The sequence below is a fragment of the Furipterus horrens genome, unplaced genomic scaffold (assembly GCF_987537825.1).
Source record: "Furipterus horrens unplaced genomic scaffold, mFurHor1.1.pri manual_scaffold_7, whole genome shotgun sequence".
In the NCBI taxonomy this organism is placed as follows: domain Eukaryota; kingdom Metazoa; phylum Chordata; class Mammalia; order Chiroptera; family Furipteridae; genus Furipterus; species Furipterus horrens.
This window is the reverse complement of record NW_028327177.1, coordinates 41,628,966-41,650,159: the sequence shown is the minus strand read 5'-3', so window position 1 is coordinate 41,650,159 and position 21,194 is coordinate 41,628,966.

Here is a 21,194-nt window from a genome sequence, read left to right as displayed (position 1 = left end):
ACCATGTGAAAAACAGAAGCATTTATTGAAGAAGACACAAGAAACATTGTACAGAAGACAATGATGCCTCAGTCTCCTTCAAAGTAGGCACCTTGGGACCTCACACAATTCTCCCAGTCGCCATCAGCTGCCCCATTGTATTTTCCTGAATCTCATCGAAAGTCTAAAATCTCTTCCCTTTCAAAGGTGATTTTAGTTTTGGGAAAAGCCAGAAGTCACAGGGCACCAAATATGGGCTATTGGAAGGTTGAGTCACCTGGGTGATTTGATGTTTCACTAAAAAACTGCATGAGGCATGATGCATGAGTAGGCGCGTTGTTGTGATGGCGCCGCCAATCACCGGTTGTCCATAGCTGCGGCCTTCTGAATCATTCTAACAGTTTCCACAGAGGAATGTTCAAGCTTAACACAAAATTTGATGTAGATTGGTTTCTCTACTCACGCAGTCATTTTGAATGCACTGAGCACACAGTACACACGCTCACTCAATGGCATCTACCACCCCCACTGATTAGTACAATAAAGTTGTTATTGTTCACACATGCACATTCCAGTCCACTCTCCTTGGCTGCCAGGATATATCGGTGTTCCATAAGCCATTCTTGTTATATTAACAATGGCTGGACATTTTCTGGACAGACCTCCTAAGTATGGAACTGTTAATTCTGGACAGAACCATAGATAAAGAAGCTGAAGCCTAGGGTGACTAATCACTTATAAGGTCACAATTCTAATTAGAAACAAAAGTAAGACAAGAAAGCAAATGGACTGGAAAAAAAAGCCGGGGTAGCAGTTCTCATATCAGACAAAATGGATTTCAAAGCAAGGACAATAAAAAGAGACAAAGAAGGACATTTCATAATACTTAAAGGAACAATCCATCAAGAAGATATGACTTTGATAAACATATATGCACCCAACATAGGAGCACCCAAATACATAAAGCAAATACTAGAAGACCACAAAAAGGATATCAACAACAACACACTCATAGTAGGGGACTTCAACACTCCATTATCAACAACAGACAGATCATCAAAGCAAAGAAACACCAAGGATATACAGGCATTGAACAACACACTAAACCACATGGATCTAACTGATATATATAGAACTTTTCACCCCAAAGAAGCAAAATATACATTCTTTTCAAATGCACATGGGACATTTTCAAAGATAGACCACATGGTAGGACACAAAACAAGCCTCAACAAATTCAAGAAAATTGAAATCATATCAAGCATCTTTTCAGATCACAATGCCTTGAAACTAGAAATCAACCTCAGAGAAAAAAATCAAAGACACCCAAACTCATGGAGATTGAATAACATGCTATTAAATAATGAATGGGTTAACAATGACATCAAAGAAGAAATCAAGAAATTTCTAGAAACTAATGATAATGAGCACACAACAACCCAAAACCTGTGGGACACAGCAAAAGCAGTCCTGAGAGGGAAGTTCATAGCAATACAGGCATATCTGAAAAGGTTAGAAGAATCTCAAATAAAAAACCTAACCACAATGCTACAAGAACTAGAACAACAACAACAAACAAAGCCTAGGGCAAGAAGAAGGAATGAAATCATCAAGATCAGAGCAGAACTAAATGACATAGAGACTAAACAAACAATCCAAAAGATCAACAAAACTAGGAGCTGGTTCTTCGAAAAAATAAACAAAATCGACAAGCCTCTAGCCAGTCTAATCAAGAAAAAAAGAGAGAAGACACAAATAAACAAAATCAGAAATGAAAGAGGAGAAATCATGACTGATACCTCAGAAATACAAATGATAGTTAGAAATTACTTCAGACAACTGTATGACAAGAAATTTGACAATCTAGAAGAAATGGACAAATTTCTAGAAACATACAACCTTCCAAAACTAAATCAAGAAGAAGTGGAAAGTCTCAACAAACCAATAACAAAGAAGGAAATTGAAACAGTAATCCAAAATCTCCCGGCACACAAAAGCCCTGGACCAGATGGCTTCACAGGCGAATTCTATAAAACATTCAGGGAAGAACTAACTCCTATCCTCCTCAAACTGTTCCAAAAAATCCAAGAAGAGGGGAAAATCCCAAACTCTTTCTATGAAGTCAGTATTATCCTAATCCCCAAACCAGGTCAAGACACAACAAAGAAAGAAAACTACAGGCCAATATCACTGATGAACATCGATGCTAAAATCCTCAATAAAATATTGGCAAACAGGATCCAGCAATACATCAAAAAGATCATACATCATGATCAAGTGGGCTTCATTCCAGGGATGCAAGGATGGTTTAATATTTGCAAATCAATAAATATAATACATCACCTAAACAGAATGAAAGACAAAAATCACATGATCATATCAATAGATGCAGAAAAAGCATTTGATAAAGTACAACACCCATTTATGATGAAAACACTCAACAAAATGGGAATAAAGGGAGCATATCTTAACATAATTAAGGCTATATATGAGAAGCCTGAGGCCAACTTCATACTCAATGGACAAAAACTGAAAGCATTCCCCCTGAACTCAGGAACTAGACAAGGTTGTCCACTCTCTCCACTCCTATTCAACATAGTGTTGGAAGTCCTAGCCACAGCAATCAGACAAGAAAAAGAAATAAAAGGCATCCAAATTGGGAAAGAGGAAGTAAAACTTTCATTATATGCAGATGACATGATAGTATACCTAGAAAATCCTATAAACTCCACTAAAAGACTACTCGATATAATAAGTGAATTTGGCAAAATCGCAGGGTACAAAATAAATATACAGAAATCTGAGGCATTTCTGTACACCAACAATAAAATAGCAGAGACAGAGACAAAAAAGAAAATACCATTTACTATAGCAACAAGAAAAATAAAGTACCTAGGAGTAAACTTAACCAAAGAGATAAAAGACCTGTACTCTGAAAATTACATAACATTGAAGAAAGAAATTAAGGAAGAAACAAATAAATGGAAGCAAATACCATGTTCTTGGATGGGAAGAATCAACATCATCAAAATGGCCATACTACCCAAAGCAATTTACAGATTCAATGCAATCCCTATTAAAATACCAATGACATATTTCACAGACCTAGAACAAATACTCCATAAATTCATATGGAACCAAAAAAGACCCCGAATAGCAAAAGCAATCTTGAGACAGAAGAACACAGCAGGAGGAATCACAACACCAGATATCAAACAATACTACAAAGCCACTGTAAACAAAACAGTATGGTACTGGCATAAGAACAGACATATAGATCAGTGGAACATAATAGAGAGTCCAGAAATAAACCCAGGCCTCTATGGTCAACTAATCTTTGATAAAGGAGGAAGGAACATAAAATGGAGTGAGAAGAGCCTCTTTAACAAACGGTGCTGGGAGAACTGGATAGGGACCTGCAAAAAAATGAAACTAGACCACCAACTTACACCACACACAAGAATAAACTCAAAATGGATCAAAGACTTAAATGTAAGCCGTGACACCATAAAAGTCCTAGAGGAAAACATAGGCAAGAAAATATCAGATATCTCACGTAACAATCTCTTCACGGATACATCTCCTAAAGCAAGAGAAATAAAGGAAAAAATAAATAAATGGGATTACATCAAACTGAAGAGTTTCTGCTCAGCAAAAGAAAACATCAGCAAGATGAAAAGGAAACCAACCATATGGGAAAACATATTTGCCAATGACATCACAGACAGGGGACTGATTTCCAAAATATATAAAGAGCTGATACGACTCAACATCAAGAAAACAAACAACCCAATTAAAAAATGGGCAAGGGACCTGAACAAACACTTCTCCGAAGAGGACATACAGAAGGTCCATAGACACATGAAAAAATGCTCAACATCATTAGCCATCAGGGAGATGCAAATAAAAACCACAATGAGATACCATTTTACACCAGTCAGAATGGCCATCATCAACAAATCAACAAGCAACAAGTGCTGGCGAGAATGTGGAGAAATGGGAACCCTACTGCACTGTTGGTGGGAATACAGACTGGTGCAGCCACTATGGAGAACAGTATGGAATAACCTCAAAAGATTAAAAATGGAACTGCCTTTTGAACCAATGACTCCACTACTAGGATTATACCCGAAGAATCTTGAAACCCCAATTCAAAAGAACTTATGCACTCCTATGTTCATTGCAGCACTGTTTACAATAGCTAAGTGCTGGAAACAACCTAAGTGCCCATCTGTAGATGAGTGGATCAAAAAACTGTGGTACATTTACACAATGGAATACTATGTAGCAGAAAGAAAGAAGGAACTCCTGCCATTTGCAACAACATGGATGGAACTAGAGAGAATTATGCTTAGTGAAATAAGCCAGGCAAAGAAAGAAAAATACCATATGATATCACCTAATACAGGAAACTAAAGAACAACACAAACAAAGGAACTAAATAGAACAAAGAGCAGAATAGCAGTCAATAGGGGGGAGGGGAGAGGGAGAGAAGGGGGATAAGTAAGGGAAGGGTTTAATCAAAGAGCCTGTATAAAAGACTCATGGACATGGACAACGGGGAGGGATATGATTGCGGGAGAGGGGGAGGGTTGGGTGGGGGAGAGAAATTAGGGGAAAAGGGGACAACTGTAATTGAAAAACCAAAATTAAAAAAAAAAAAAAAAAGTAAGACAAGAATTTGGTTTACTGAATGCCAGGTAGGTTTTATTGCTTTTATAAAATTATGCTTCCTATAACTTAAAAAAACCCAAATTCATAAATGTTCCTTTGTAATGAGCTTCAGAAAACATTCCAGGCTACAGAATAAAATACTAGGTCTAATAATATTAATCTTAATATAATTAATATTAATATTTTTCTTATCTAAAGAATAGCATACAACAGGAGAAATAGAACATGTGTTGGTAGAAGGAACACAAAGCTCTAAATAAATTAATATGTATTAAGAGATATACTTTTAAACAATGTAATATCTTTGTCTGTCATCATTTAAAAGAATGTTTGGCTCTTGCTCTCATAACTTGAAACCAAAATAACACAATTTTCCTCGTGATTTAAACGGTTTCTTCCAAATCACGTGTTAAAGGAAACTGCAATGGCTTTAGCAAGAAACAGGGAGATAGACAGCAGCATGGGACCAGAGTGCTAGCTGCCCTTCTGGAGAACACAACTGTACAACTTGAGCATCAGAAGAGGTAGCCAAGAAGATGCAGAGGCGCGGCGGATGAACCCTCATCTTCTCCCCCACCTCTCCAGAAAGAAACGCAGCACCTCCTTCTCATTGTTTAAGGAGAAAAGGGGGATCTTGGAGACAAAGCCAATGGAGGATAAATGAGTGCTCTGCTAGTTCAAAGTCAACATGCAGATTGTACAGGGGAAGCGTGCAGAGCTCAGAAGGTATTATTTTTAGAGGCTGCAAACAAGGGATCTTGCCTGGCAGGAAGGTTTTTTCTTTGCGGGCCCTTCCAGCCTCCGTAATTGGAGAGGTTTGGCAGCCTGAAGAGAGGCTCGGTTCCTGATGAATGCTCCCCTTGCACACGGGCATGATTTAGCGTGTTGCTGAATAAACACATCCGGTGGGGAAGGTGAGAACCACCAGCCTCAGCAGAAAGAGAGTGCGAGCCTATAAATATGCCAGCGGGTCAATAGAAGAGATTTCATTCTGCCTTCACAGGATTGCTGATGAGGTCTGACAGGGCAGCTCTACTCCATTACTGCATCACAATGGTGACAGAGCCTGAAGGGCAGAAGGAGCGACTGGCTGCGCAGGCTGTCACCTAGGCTGCAGCTCTCAGGAAGGCCAGCCTGCAAGAAAGGCAACAATAGACCAGGGACGACATCCTAGGCGGCCCTTTCCTGCTTCCCGGGGGAGACTTGCTGCATTGCCCTTCACCCTTTCCTCTCTCTGTGTGTCCCTCTCTGTTTCTCTCTCCCCCCACTTTTCCCTCCCTCTACTTCTATCCTTTTGCTATTTCTAGGAAGAACCTTCCCTCTTGCTGCCAGAGCATTTGTAACAAAGGAAATGTAGGAGCGCCGGGTGCTGAAACGTAGGGTAAAGCATTTTCACTGCAGGAGTGGTAGGGCATGAACACTCCTGTTAGGACAGAAATGAGGAAATCCTGGGAGAGTAGGTATGCAGACTGTTTAGAGGGAGGAAAAAGTCTTTCTAGGGCAATCTCCCATTAAACAATTCAGGAGCTGAAATAAAGCTATTTTCTTGCAACTAGTTTCCTTTTTAGCTGCAGGAAATAACAAATAAATTTCCCTGGGCACTTCCTAGTTACCCCATTGTTCATAGCTCTTTGCTCAGGTGCAGACAGCCTCTCTTTTCTTTTTACTCCCAGACGTCCACTTGCCTCTTGAAATGATATCCCCTTTGCCAAGGCAGGTGGACATAACCCTGCTCCTGCTGTCTCTGGCCTTTGCTGGCTGAGTGTGACAAATGGAATGGGAGCCCCGCTACCCTGATTGTTCAGCCATCTCAACCCTGGTTCTGATTGCTGCATTATTGATCTGCCTGTGGACTGTCTAGAGAAATGAAAAGGCCGAACGATTGTGACATAAATTTAGTAGTCCTCCTTGTGCCTTCCTCTTTTTCCATACTCGGGTGGTACAACACTACAGCTATTTGTTTAGTACTTGCAATTTCCAGGAAAGCAAGGAGGTCAAGAAGGAATTTGAAGGGAAGTTGTTCTATTTTTCCCTGGATGGTTTGCCTTCACAGCTGCATCCCTCCCTCTCAGTCCTATAAGTCATGGTTCTTTTTATGAACAAGTATTATAATATTTGTTAGAGATTATCATTCTTTCATAGTTATTTTATAACTAGAAAGAAATAAGCAAATATACAAGTAGTACCTATATTGCTTAAAGCAAGGCTTATTTGCAGAATTAGAACTTTCTTAGGTATAAGATGTTCCTTTTTCTTGGCCTGCTGATTTATACAAGTTTTCTATGTTTCGTAGGTTAATGTAGTACTAGTAAATGCTTTGTTTGCTTGTTTTGGTATATGATGTCTTTGGTGTATGGTTACAGAGTTTATATGCAACAATGCTAGGAAAGCTAAAACTTCAAGAACACTGAAAACACACACATGTCAATTAATGTTGAGTTAATTTAGAACAAGTATTTTTGTAACTTGTGTTTGCTTTTGGTCTTGTGTTTAAGTAAGCTATTCAGAACACACATTGATAAGAAAAGTACTTATTGTTTGACTTGGATTTGTTGAGTTTTGTCTTGTCTCACTGCCTCTGGGTGATGGACTTCCCATGGCAATTGGCAGGGCCATTCAACTGTTTACCCGCTGCTAGACTCGTCATGGTGTTTGTGCATGATAGTGTAGGATAACTGTTATTTGAATAAAATCAAAAGCCTATTTTAAGTATTTCATCTTCACTAAAAACAATATTTAGGAGTTGTGAAGCAGGAAGGGAAACTCCTAAAAATGTGCTTAGCCCATTAATAAATTTAATTCAAATTTTTACCAATAGTTCCTTTTTTTTTTTTTTTACTCTGGAGGGATCAGATAGGGAGAAAAATATACAACGTGAAGGAAAATCTTTGTCCTAATATTCACTGAACTGGCATTTCCATTCTTCATATTTTCATTTTTCCCCCACTAAAAAAATTTTTTGTTTGCTTTTCCATTACAGTTGTTTCACTTTTTCCCCCCTCTTGCTTCCCTGCACCCTGTCCCTTCCTTCCCCCACATTCAGTACCCACTCAGTTGCCCATGTCCGTGGGTCATTCATACATGTTCTTTGACTTGACCCTTCCCATTCTTACCCCCTTCTCTCCCTCCCCCCTCCCCCCTTGTTACTGTTAGTCTACCTCTTGTTTACATAGCTCTGATTCAATTTTGCCCATTTGTTTGTGTTGTTCGTTAGTTTCCCGTAATAGGTGACAGCATAAGGTATTTTTCTTTCGTTGCCTGGCTTATTTCGCTAAGCATAATTCTCTCTAGTTCCACCTATGTTGTTGCAAATGGTAGAAGTTCCTTCTTTCTTTCTGCTACATAGTACTCCATTGTGTAAATGTACCACAGTTTTTTGATCCACTCATCTACAGATGGGCATTTAGGTTGTTTCCAGCACTCGGCTATTGTAAATAGTGCTGCTATGAACATTGGAGTGCATAGGTTCTCTTGAATTGGTATTCCAGGATTTTTCAGATATAATCCTAGCAATGAAATTGCTGGTTCAAAAGGCAATTCCATTTTTAGTTTTTTGAGGAAATTCCAAGCTCTTTTCCACAGTGGCTGCACCAGTCTGCATTCCCACCAATAGTGCAGTAGGGTTCCCATTTCTCCACATCCTCTCCAGCACAAGTTGTTTGTTGATTTGTTGATGATGGCCATTCTGACTGATGTGAGGTGGTATCTTATTGTGGTTTTTATTTGCATCTCTCTGATGGCTAGTGATGTTGAGCATTCTTTCATATGTCTATGGGCCCTCTGTATGTCCTCTTTGGAGAAGTGTTTGTTCAGGTCCTTTGCCCATTTTTTATTTTTTTTCAGGATTTTTTTTATTTTTTATTTTATTATTTTTTTAAAGTATATTTTATTGATTATGTGTTACAGTAGTTCCAATTTTTTCCCCTTTACTCCCCTCTACCCAGTATCTCCCTCCCCCAGCATCCCCCCCCAAGTCCATACCCATGGTTCATAAAAAATAACTATCCCTCCCTCGCAGATATTAAGACCCTTTGTAATCTTGTAAAGGACAATGGGCGAAGGTCTCAAGCTCCTCTAGCTGCTTCAAGCTGGACATGGTCGTCGTTCTACCTACCCTTGGGTCCAGAAATCCCTAATAATAGTGGGGGTGTGGAGGGGAGGGTGGCCTTCCCACATGGGGAAGGATTGTGCAGACTCCAGGTCAGTTGGCTGTCTCCGGACAACGGCATGCTTGGTTTAGCAGGCTGGCATCCTTGTTGTGTTCTGGGGGCAACAGATTTGGCAAAAAGGGTTAAAAAGCATCATTCAATCCATAACTACTAGGTGACAAAAGGCAGGGATTAATTTTTCAATGTTCCAATTAGGAGAAAAAAAAAAAAAAAAAAAAGGGCTTCTTTGGAGGAAGGTGTGCTAGGCACATCTCGCCTGTCCAAAACCCTTTTGCCCATTATATTTAGTTTGGGCTGAGGGAAATAGTTTATGTTTCCCCACTCTCAGACCTCTGGGCCCTTTCTGTCCAAGCCATTAGGACAGAAAAGAGAAACCAGTTTTAAAGTGAAGCCCACAGACCACCCCATTCTTCACCAACCCAGCCATTTAGTTCAGCCAAACTGTTGAGTCTCAGGAGACAGCGCTGCAGAGAGGATTAAGTGAGGCTTATGCGTACAGACAATCACTCAGGTAATGTGGTCATAGGCTTATGCCCTTTGAAAACAGAAAACACATGTTAATTTATGTAACATAACCAACAAACAAGTCTCTAAATCTGTAAGACTGTCTTATTGGGAAGACATCCAGTTGCAAGGCACTTGACATTCTACTTGCCTGCAACTTGAATCTCTTTGGTGATATCACAGATATGGTTTAATTTTCAAGTGAAACCATTTTTTAAATGAGAAGAAACTTTTAAGACGGTTAGCTGCCCTACTTTACAGTCTGCCACTGATCATTGTGATTTTCCTTGAATAATGATTTTTCTCCCTAAGATTACTCTCCTTGTCTTTAAAGGGACTACATTAAGTCCATTTTTAATTTATCCTGTTCATTTGCATAAACATAACAAGAGCAGCAAATGATCACTTATGATCTTTAGTTCTGTTTTGCTGGAACTTACCCAAGGAACATTTAGGGTGGCCCTCAGTCTGCTCTTCAGGGCACAGAAGCTGGGCCACATACCTGGCATTCATCCTTGCCTGTACACACCTGTCTTTTCCAAGTCTTTCTGGTTTTCCATTGTGCCTTAAGGTCCCTTCTAGCCATCTTTCAGGAAAACAACCTTCGTTCCTTCCCTGGAGAGATTGCTGTGGACCGCACAACCAACCATGGTACCAGGCCTTTTATTTCGCAGGCTTTTATTACCTTTGAAAGTCATTCCCAGTTCCTTAGGGCTTTTTGGTAACAACCTGAGCCCAAGCATGTCTCCTTTAGGCTTGACATTCCAGTCAAAGGCTTGGTCAGAAAAAGGAACCTCTATTAACAACTGGTCTTATTAGTTCTATGCAAAGAAACTTAAGTCATTACTTACTTGTTTAGAATGCCAAACTCTGGAGAGATCAAATAGGGAGAAAAATATACAACGTAAAGGAAAATCTTTGTCCTAATATTCACTGAACTGGCATTTCCATTCTTCATATTTTCATTTTCCCCCACTAAAAAAATTTTTTTGTTTGTTTTTCCATTACAGTTGTCTCACTTTTTTTTTTCCCCTCTTGCTTCCCTGTATCCTGCCCCTCCCTTCCCCCACATTCAGTCCCCACTCAGTTGCCCATGTCTGTGGGTCATTTATATATGTTCTTTGATTTGACACTTCCCCTTCTTACCCCCTTTTCTCCCTCCCACCTCCCCCCTTGTTACTGTTAGTCTACTCCTTGTTTACATACCTCTGGTTCAATTTTGCTCATTTGTTTGTGTTGTTCATTAGTTGCCTGTAATAGGTGACAGCATAAGGTATTTTTCTTTCGTTGCCTGGCTTGTTTCGCTAAGCATAATTCTCTCTAGTTCCATCCATGTTGTTGCAAATGGTAGAAGTTCCTTCTTTCTTTCTGCTACATAGAACTCCATTGTGTAAATGTACCACAGTTTTTTGATCCACTCATCTACAGATGGGCATTTAGGTTGTTTCCAGCACTTGGCTATTGTAAATAGTGCTGCTATGAACATTGGAGTGCATAGGTTCTTTTGAATTGGTGTTTCAGGATTTTTCGAATATAATCCCAGTAATGGAATTGCTGGTTCAAAAGGCAGTTCCATTTTTAGTTTTTTGAGGAAATTCCAAACTGTTTTCCATAGTGGCTGCACCAGTCTGCATTCCCACCAGCAATGCACCAGGGTTCCCGTTTCTCCGCATCCTCTCCAGCACAAGTTGTTTGTTGATTTGTTGATGATGGCCATTCTGACTGGTGTGAGGTGGTATCTCATTGTGGTTTTTATTTGCATCTCTCTGATGGCTAGTGATGTTGAGCATATTTTCATATGTCTATGGGCCCTCTGTATGTCTTCTTTGGAGAAGTGTTTGTTCAGGTCCTTTGCCCATTTTTTAATTGGGTTGTCTGTCTTCTTGGTGTTGAGTCGTATGAGTTCTTTATACATTTTGGAGATCAATCCCTTGTCTGAGATGTCATTGGCGAATGTATTTTCCCATATGGTTGGTTTCCTTTTCATCTTGCTGATGTTTCCTTTAGCTGAGCAGAAACTTTTTAGTTTGATGTAGTCCCATTTGTTTATTCTTTCCTTTATTTCCCTTGCCTTAGAAGATATATCAGTGAAAAAGTTGCTACGTGGGATATCTGAAATTTTCTTGCCTATTTTTTCCTCTAGGACTTTTATGGTATCACGGCTTACATTTAAGTCTTTGATCCATTTTGAGTTTATTCTGGTGTATGGTGTAAGTTGGTGGTCTAGTTTCATTTTTTTGCATGTTCCTGTCCAGTTCTCCCAACACCATTTGTTGAAGAGGCTCTTTTCACTCCATTTGATGTTCTTTCCCCCTTTGTCAAATATTAGTTGACCATATGAACCTGGGTTTATTTCTGGGCTCTCTATTCTGTTCCACTGATCTATATGTCTGTTTTTATGCCAGTACCAGACTGTTTTGATTACCGTGGCCTTGTAGTATAGTTTGATATCAGGTATTGTGATTCCTCCTACTGTGTTCTTCTTCCTCAAAATTGCTGTGGCTATTCGGGCTCTTTTTTGGTTCCATATAAATTTTTGAGGTATTTGTTCTAGGTCTGTGAAATACGTTGCTGGTATTTTAATAAGGATTGCATTGAATCTATAAATTGCTTTGGGTAATATGTACATTTTAATGATGTTGATTCTTCCCATCCATGAGCATGGAATATGCTTCCATTTATTTGTATCTTCTTTAATTTCTTTCTTCAGTGTTATGTAGTTTTCTGAGTACAGTCTTTTACCTCCTTGGTTAAGTTTATTCCTAGGTATTTTATTTTTCTTGTTGCTATGGTAAATGGGATTTTTCTTTCAGTTTCTATCTCTGAGTTTTTATTGTTGGTGTATAAAAATGCCTTTGATTTCTTAATATTGACTTTGTATCATGCTATTTTGCCAAATTCACTTATTAGGTTGAGTAGTTTTTTTGTGGAGTCTATAGAGTTTTCTATGTACACTATCATGTCATCTGCAAATAATGACAGTTTTACTTCCTCTTTTCCAATTTAGATGCCTTTTATTTCTCTTTCTTGTCTGATTGCTGTGGCTAGAACTTCCAAGACTATGTTGAATAGGAGTGGAGAGAGCGGACATCCTTGTCTTGTTTCTGATCTCAGGGGGAATGCTCTCAGTTTTTGCCCATTGAGTATGATGTTGGCTTCAGGTTTCTTGTATATGGCCTTTATTATGTTGAGGTATGCTCCCTCTATTCCAATTTTGCTTAGAGTTTTTATCATAAATGGGTGTTGTACTTTATCAAATGCTTTTTCTGCATCTATTGATATGATCATGTGGTTTTTGTCTTTCATTTTGTTTATGTAGTGTATTATGTTTATTGATTTGCGAATATTAACCATCCTTGCATCCCTGGGATGAATCCCACTTGATCCTGGTGTATGATCTTTCTAATGTGTTGCTGGATCCGGTTTGCCAATATTTTGTTGAGGATTTTAGCATCTATGTTCATCAGCGATATTGGCCTGTAGTTTTCTTTCTTTGTTGTGTCTTGACCTGGTTTTGGAATTAGGGTAATACTGGCTTCATATAACGAGTTTGAAAGTTTTCCCTCTTCTTGTATCTTTTGGAATAGTCTGAGGAGGATAAGAGTTAGTTCTTTCCTAAATGTTTTGTGGAATTCATTTGTGAAGCCATCCGGTCCAGGGCTTTTGTGTGCAGGGAGTTTTTTGATTACTGTTTCAATTTTACTAGCTGTTATTGGTCTATTCAGACTTTCTGCTTCTTCTTGATTCAGTTTGGGAAGACTATAGGTTTCCAGGAATTTGTCCATTTCCTCTAGGTTGTCAGATTTCTTGCCATACAGTTGTTCGTAATAATTTCTTACAATCCTTTGTATTTCTGTTGTATCAGTTGTGATTTCTCCTCTTCTGTTTCTGATTTTACTTATTTGGGTCCTCTCTCTTTTTTTCTTGATGAGCCTGGTTAAAGGCTTGTCAATTTTGTTTATCTTTTCAAAGAACCACCTCCTACTTTTGTTGATCTTCTGAATTGTTAGTTTATTCTCTATGTCATTTAATTATGCTCTGATCTTGATGATTTCCTTCCTTCTACTTGATCTGGGCTTTGCTTGTTGTTCTTCCTCTAGTTCTTGTAGCTGTAGGGTAAATTTTTTATTAGAGATTCTTCTAGCTTTTTTAGATAGGCCCGTATTGCTATGAACTTTCCTCTCAGGACTGCTTTCGCTGTATGCCATAGGTTTTGGATTGTTGTGTGTTCATTATCATTAGTTTCCAGAAACTTTTTGATGTCTTCCTTGATGTCATTGTTAACCCATTCATTATTTAATAGCATGTTATTCATTCTCCATGAGTTTGAGTGTGTTTGAGTTTTTTCCTTGAGGTTGATTTCCAATTTTAAACCATTGTGATCTGAGAAGATGCTTGATATAATTTCAATTTTCTTGAATTTGTTAAGGCTTGTTTTATGTCCTACCATGTGGTCTATCTTTGAAAATATCCCATGTGCACTTGTGAAAAATATATATTTTGCTTCTTTGGGGTGAAAACGTCTATATATATCGACTAAGTCCATTTGATCTAGAGTGTTGTTCAGTGCCTCAATATCTTTGGTGTTTCTTTGCTTCGAAGATCTGTCCATTGTTGACAATGGGGTGTTAAAGTCCCCTACTGTGAGTGTGTTGCTGTCTATATCTCTCTTGGAGTCTTTCAAAATTTTCCTTATATATTTGGGTGCTCCTATGTTGGGTGTATATATATTTATAAGGGTTATATCTTCTTGATGGATTTTTCCATTAAGTATTATGAAATGCCCTTCTTTGTCTCTTTTTATGGCCTTTGCTGTGAAATCTGTTTTGTCTGATGTAAGTATTGCTACCCCACCTTTTTTTTCATGTCCATTTGCTTGAAATACTTTTTTCCATCCCTTTACTTTTGTCTGTGTAGATCTTTTGTTCTAAGGTGGGTCTCTTGTAGACAGCATATATGTGGGTCATTCTTTTTAATCCATTCAGCTACCCTATATCTTTTAATTGGAGCGTTTAATCCATTTACATTTAAGGTTATTACCGATAAGTACTCATTTATTGTCATTTTTCCCCTTTGTACTCATGTTCTTCTCTGTCTCTCACTGTTTCTTTATCTTCTTAAAGCAGACCCTTTAGCATCTCTTGCATTGCTGGTTTGGTGGAGATGTATTCTTTTAGCCTTCTTTTGTCTTGGAAGCTCCTTATTTCACCCTCCATTTTGAATGATAGCTTTGCTGGGTATAGTATTCTAGGTTGTAGGCCTTTGTTTTTCATTGCTTGGAATATTTTTTGCCATTCCCTTCTGGCTTGTAGTGTTTCTGCTGAGAAATCTGATGATAGCCTTATTGGAGTACCCTTGTATGTTATTAGTTGTTTCTCTCTTGCTGCTTTTAGGATTCTGTCTTTGTCTTTGAATGTTGCCATTTTAATTATGATGTGTCTTGAACTGGGCCTGTTGGGGTTCATCTTCATTGGGACCCTCTGTGCTTCTTGGACTTGCGTGACTCTCTCCTCATGTTAGGGAAGTTTTCTGTCATTAGTTTTTCAAAGAGGTTTTCTATCCCTTGCTCTTCTTCTTCTCCTTCTGGAATTCCTATAATACAGATATTATTATGTTTCATGTTGTCCTGCAGCTGTCTTAGAACCTCTTCAGTCTTGTTCAGTCTTTTTTCATTTTGTTGCACTGTCTGGGAGTTTTTGTGTACATTGTCCTCCAGCTCACTGATCCGATCTTCTACTTCCTCTAGCCTGCTTTTAATTCCTTCTACCATGTTCTTCAATTCAGAGATCGTATTCTTCATTTCCTCCTGGCTCTTATTGATAGCTTCTATGTTCTTTTTCATGCTGATGTAATTCTCTGTAAGTTCCTTGTAGTTTTTCTTGAGTTCCTTGTAGTTTCCCTGGAGTTCTTTGTAGTTTCTGCTGAGCTCATTCAGCTTCTCCATAATCCATGTTTTGAATTCCGTATCTGATATTTTGCTCCCCTCTATTTCATTTAGCACTCTTTCTGGGGATTCTACCTTTCCTTTCGATGGGGGGTTGTTTCTCTGTCTCCCCATTTTTGTGATTCCTATTGTTTGTTGGTGCTTCTTAGAATGATCTGCACTTCCTGGATCTGCCTCTGGTAGGTCAGATCATGTACCAGACTGGCCCTAGCAGCCTATTGGAGACTTCAAGGGATCTACTGCCTTTGTCTGTCTTCTTTAGTTGTTAATCTACTCAATCTTTGATTAGCCATCAGGCTTAAGGACCGTGGGTGTGGCAGCTTAATTCCTGTAGGCAGGGCTTTTATTTCCCCTTAGTCTGACACCACTTGGAGGGGAATGGTCTGTCTGCTGTACTGGGGCTGAGTCAGCACTGGCTGGTCCTGGGAGGAGGTTAGTGTAGCTTCCACTTACTCCTCCGCCATCTTGGATCTCCGTCTGTGTTGTCCTTTATGTTATTTCTTTAATCTGTCTGGTTGTATTTCAGCTACTCTTTGGTGGGTCTTTTTCTCTGGTTAGTTGATTGAGAGTCACTCTGCCCACCTTGTCTTGAGATCTTTTGTGGAGGTGTCAGTCACTCCTCTCCGCATTCGTTCCTGGAGTCTCTCCTTAACAGGAGCGAGCTGAGAACACTGCTTCTACTCCGCCGCCATCTTCCCCCCCCAATAGTTCCTTTTATTTATTATATTTAGAAGGGAAAATATATAAAATCACAAAATAGGCAAAATTAAGCTAGAAAATTAAAGGACTCTTTAAGAAAAACAAATGAATAAGTATACTTATCAGGCAGATAATGAAAGAATCAGCATTTTCAATTGTATGAATGATAATGTGGAGGGAGTAGCTGGAATTTCTACTTTACAAGCACAAAGAAGGACAAAAAAAGATAATTAATAAACCTCTTTGTCTTATAAGCTTTGGAAATAGACACATCCCACTCCCCCAGCATATTTTTTTCACAAGAGAAAATCCAGTGACCAAAAAAAAAAAAAGTAAAAATAAACTCCCGCACTAAAAAAAAAAAAAAAGAAGAAAGAAAAGAAAGAAAAAGAAATATCCCACACAGAGCAAGACAATAATTGCAAAACTCAAAATTAATGTGTAAGAAGAAGACTGAAGAAATTGGACAAAGAGATAGTGAAGTAAATGTATAAATTGTGGCTTTTGGTATTGGCTCCATGCTCAGTGTGGTTGGTCAAGCTCATTGCCTGCAAAGACATGGTCTTGGTGACCTCAGCTAAGTGGATGAAGTACTGATGTATTTCAGTAAAGATTCTATGCTAACATCTCAGCTTAGGCAGTATTTCTTCTTCTGTTTCCACCCCTGATCTGTTCCTTGCCAACCCATGTCTATGACCTCTTTAAAGTATGAATAAAAGCTGCCCATTGTGAATGTACCCACTGAAAACTTGTTATATAGTGAAGAGGAATTTTGGTAAATATTCTGAGCTTTAATTTCCTTATCTTTAGCAATTTGATTATGATGTGCCTTGATATAGTTTTCTTCATGTTTCTTGCAACCATGGGTTTATAGTTTTGATTAAGTTTGGAAAAATTTTGGCTATTATATTTTCAAATATTTTTTCTCATTCCCTACTCTCCTCTCTTTTGAGATCTCCAATTACACATATATTAGGCCACTTGAAGGTTTCCAAAGCTCACTAGTGCTCTGTTTATATCATCAACTCAGGGAGTCTGCTGGGTTCTGCCTAATTTCTTTTCTAGTTTCTATGACCTGGAAATATCTCTGATGGAAGTAACCTTGAACAATGGTAGGTCTCATTTCATTCAGTCTTTCAGAGATCACCATCCTTCTCTGCCTGATGTCTAGTGTTTAAAAACTTGTTTCATATATATTTTCTACAGTACTTTTGATGTCTTGGGTGAGAAAAACTTCTGTTAAATCTGGTCCTTGCTGCACCCTCTTGGCCAGAATCATAAGTCTTAATTTTCTTTAAAATAACACTTTAAATTTTTACTTACCTACAGAGTTGTGATAATAAAGTAAGATGTATTTTTAAATGTATTTATTTATCTTATTTAGAGCCTATCTCTTTTCAAAGATTTATAGAAATAAAAATACAAACATCAGAGAAGAAAATGTTGGAAATTAAGATGGAATCAAGGCTAATGGTCCAAAAATTTATCTTACTATAATTTGTCAAGTGCCTGCTTTGTGCCAAGCCCTGGGCAAGGTACTGAACAAAGCCTATCATTTATATTTAGCACTGTTTACAGACAGTATGCACACCTTGTCATGTCCCAGGATGATATCAACCTAGTGTTTAGGAGAGGCATAGCTTTGCCTAATACATAAATTGAAATTCTCCCTGAAGATTCCCATAAAAGGGAAACATGCGATGCTCCATAAACTACTTTATACTTTCCCGGAATTCTGTAGTTTCACTTTTCTGGTTTATTCTGTCTGGTTTCCTTCCAGGAAGGCTTCATTGATCTCCTTTTCAAGGCTTTGTATCTGTCTTAAGAGATTCCAGAGTCCTCAGGACTTAACTCTGGCATAGCTCCTATGACATTGGATTATAATAGTTGATCTGTCTTCACTCCAGACTATAAGCTCCTTAAAGGGAGGGATGATGACCTTAATTCTCTATTACCAGGGCTTTGGATACAATGCCTGGCACATTGTCAATGTCAATAATGTTGAATAAATGCATAGAATGAATGAGTTTAGCCTAAAATAAATGAAAGAACCAGATGTAAAGGCCTAGTTCTCATAGTTCTCTTAATATTTGTTCATGGAATAAAGCCAAAGCACAATTCAGGTGAGCATATAGCAGTTCAGATACTTATTTAACTGATGGTCTGGCCAAAGATGATATATTTGAAATGTAAGACATTATTATTCCACTACTTCCAATATTAAATTATTAGAATGTCAATAATTAATAACATTAATAATTAATATCATTAACACTATTAAATTAGTTTTAATTCAAATTAATGTTAAATTAATTTTGATTTTATATTAATTTTAATTAAACTTAAAATATTAAAATAAAATATTAAGTAATAAATTGTTTAGAGCTGATCTCTATATGTTTTTAAAAGTGATTTTTCATACTTATTTTATATTACTAATAATACTCACTATGGACTTAATGTTTGTGTCACCACTCCCTCCCCCAAGTTCATATGTTGAAGCTTAAATCCCCTATTTCAGTGGTCCCCAACTTTTTTGGCACCAGGGACTGATTTTGTGGAAGATGGTGGTGGGGGAACAGGAGGTGGAGCTCAGGGGAGCTTTGCTCATGCAAGACCAGTTCCTAATAGCCACAGACTGCACCCCGGGGTTTGGGGACCCCTACTGCATGAGATGGTATTTGGAAGTGAAGTCTTTAGGGTATAATTAAATGAAGATGGTGGAACCCTTATAAATATGGCATTAGCATACTTACAATTAGAGATAGGAGAAATGATTTTTCTCTCTCCACCATATGAGGATCCAAAGAGAAGACAGCTGTCTGCAAATCAGGAAGTGTCCTCACCAGACACCAGACCTGTGGGGTCTTAATCTCAGATTTCCAGTCTCCAGAAGCATGAGAAAGAAACTTCTGTTACTTAAGACACCCTCTTAATGGTATCTATTATGGCAACCGAAACTAAGGAGGACAACACTGTTATATCTTCTATGAGTAATAATAATTATCTCAATACCCATTCTTTCTAGTATCTATCTATGATACTGGTTATACAGGAGTCATTAAGTGAATGGATAAAAATTTTAAACCTTATAGAACCCTGTGATCTTGGCTTCATTTTTCATTCTGCCACACATGTTTGCTTATATTATCTCATATGATGATGATAATTTTTCTGATGGGAAATTTAGGGATTATTTTACTCAAATGACTAAGTTATTATTTTTGGCATAATATTTCATGAAAGTACTCTGGATAACAAAAAAAGACCAATTTTACTTTAAAATAGAAATAAAAGGAATTTTGATTTGCTAAAGGGAGCTGGATATTTTCCTCCCTATATAATGAAAAGTAGTGCGATGAAAGGGCAAACACTAGGAACTCTTCTGGGTTGTATAATTGTTTCCTTTACAATTTAGAGAAAGAAATAAGGGACTTTTTTCTTTTTTACATTGGGTGATGCAGGGAATTTGCCTAATGCTGACATAGAATCCTGTGAGCTGGCCTTGGCCAATGCCTGCTTCTCTTGTTCTCTCTCAATTAAATTATGATAAGGCTGACATTCAATAAAACTTGAACACAGGCCATGTACCAAGGGCACTCAGCTAATAAGACATGACCTCCAACTTCAAGGAGGGGAGGCAGAATCACTGGGTCCCTGTCTCCAGTGCCCTCAACAGTGCGTATCTAGGATCCATATTTTATTAAGTATTTATCAAATGAATGAATGGGTGTTGTTCCAATATAGCAGGGCTATATTGGAAGCTTGACCAAATGAAGAAATTACAGAGCAAGAATGATTAGTTCTGCCCATGTTGGAATGTGAGAGGAGAAGTTTTCCAAGCAAGACTCCATGGAGGAGGAACATTTGAGTTGGGGCTTGAAGGCTGAGTAGAATTTTTTTCAGATTAAGAAAGTAGAAAAGGGTACTCAGGGTTGTTGAGACTGGTGGTAGGTGGCTCTGCTGAGGGGCTAATCTAGTAACTGAGGCAACAGAGAGTGAAGACCTGGCAGAGAGGAGTGGCAGTGGGACCAAAAAGACAGGAAGATTGAGGATTTATGAGAAAATCAATTCAGTGGCAGTTTGATCCTGACTGATTTGGACAGCGAAGTCACAGGAAAGTTGGAGAAGGGCCCTGAGGAGATTGTAGGAAGGAAAGAGGGCCCTACGCCACCTCACCTCCATGTTCCTTTCTACTCCACCCATTTTTCTCCTCCAACGAGAACATATGCTCCCCAAGAAGGATTTTATTTTATTTTATTTTTCCTGCTGAGTCTTCAGTGCCTAGGAGAGTTCCTGGCACATTCAAATTATGCTGAATGAATAGTTCGGATTTTGTAACTGTCATCTTCAAAATTACAGTGTTGTCTCAACTCTGGTGAAATCTCACTGCTTTGATGTGGTGTTTATATTCCAGCAGGAAGGGCTTCTATGTTCAAACTGTAATCAGTTCTCTGTACTTGTCTATTTTGCTTATGCCTGTGTTCTTCAGCAAGCCCAGAAGCCAGCAGGGTATTGAGAGCCAGAGGAAGACATTGAACAGGTGAGTAGTATGATTAGACTTTGTCAATGGGGCTTCCACATTGCATTTGAATAGACATAGAATGCCGGGACTGGAAGGGGTCCTTGGTAATAATGATTCTAATAACTAATATTTATTGACAGCCCTACTATATGTTAGGAACTCTGTTTAGCATATTAATGGATTATTCATTTAATCTTCATAACAACTCCTGTATTTAATCTTTATAACAACCAATTTTTATTTTATTTCCAATTTACAGATGAGAAAACTGATACTCAGAGGTGTTATACAACTTTAAAAAAGTCTCACAGTTAGGAACCCCTTGCTGGTTTCTAATTACAACTAAGGAACCAAATGCACACTGAACATGGGTGTACAGACATTATGATCCAGGGGCCCATCCAGGAGATAATGACCTAAGAAAGCCTTTTCTCCAGTGGTACTTTCTTCTTTTCAGACTCCTGGGTGAACCTGCCTAGTTGCTTACAGGACACACAGATAATAGTAGGCCTTAATGCATAGTCACATAATAAAATTTCCTTTGTTTGATATTCTAAGTTTACCCACCAAAAGGGAAGTATTTCAATAATAACTCTGAGTTAGGGATTTGTGATGACTGATCAGCCAGCCAACACATGTCCCTTAGCATGAGAAAGTCAAGACCCAGAGACATTCTGGGTTTCCAGGCATGAACTCCAAA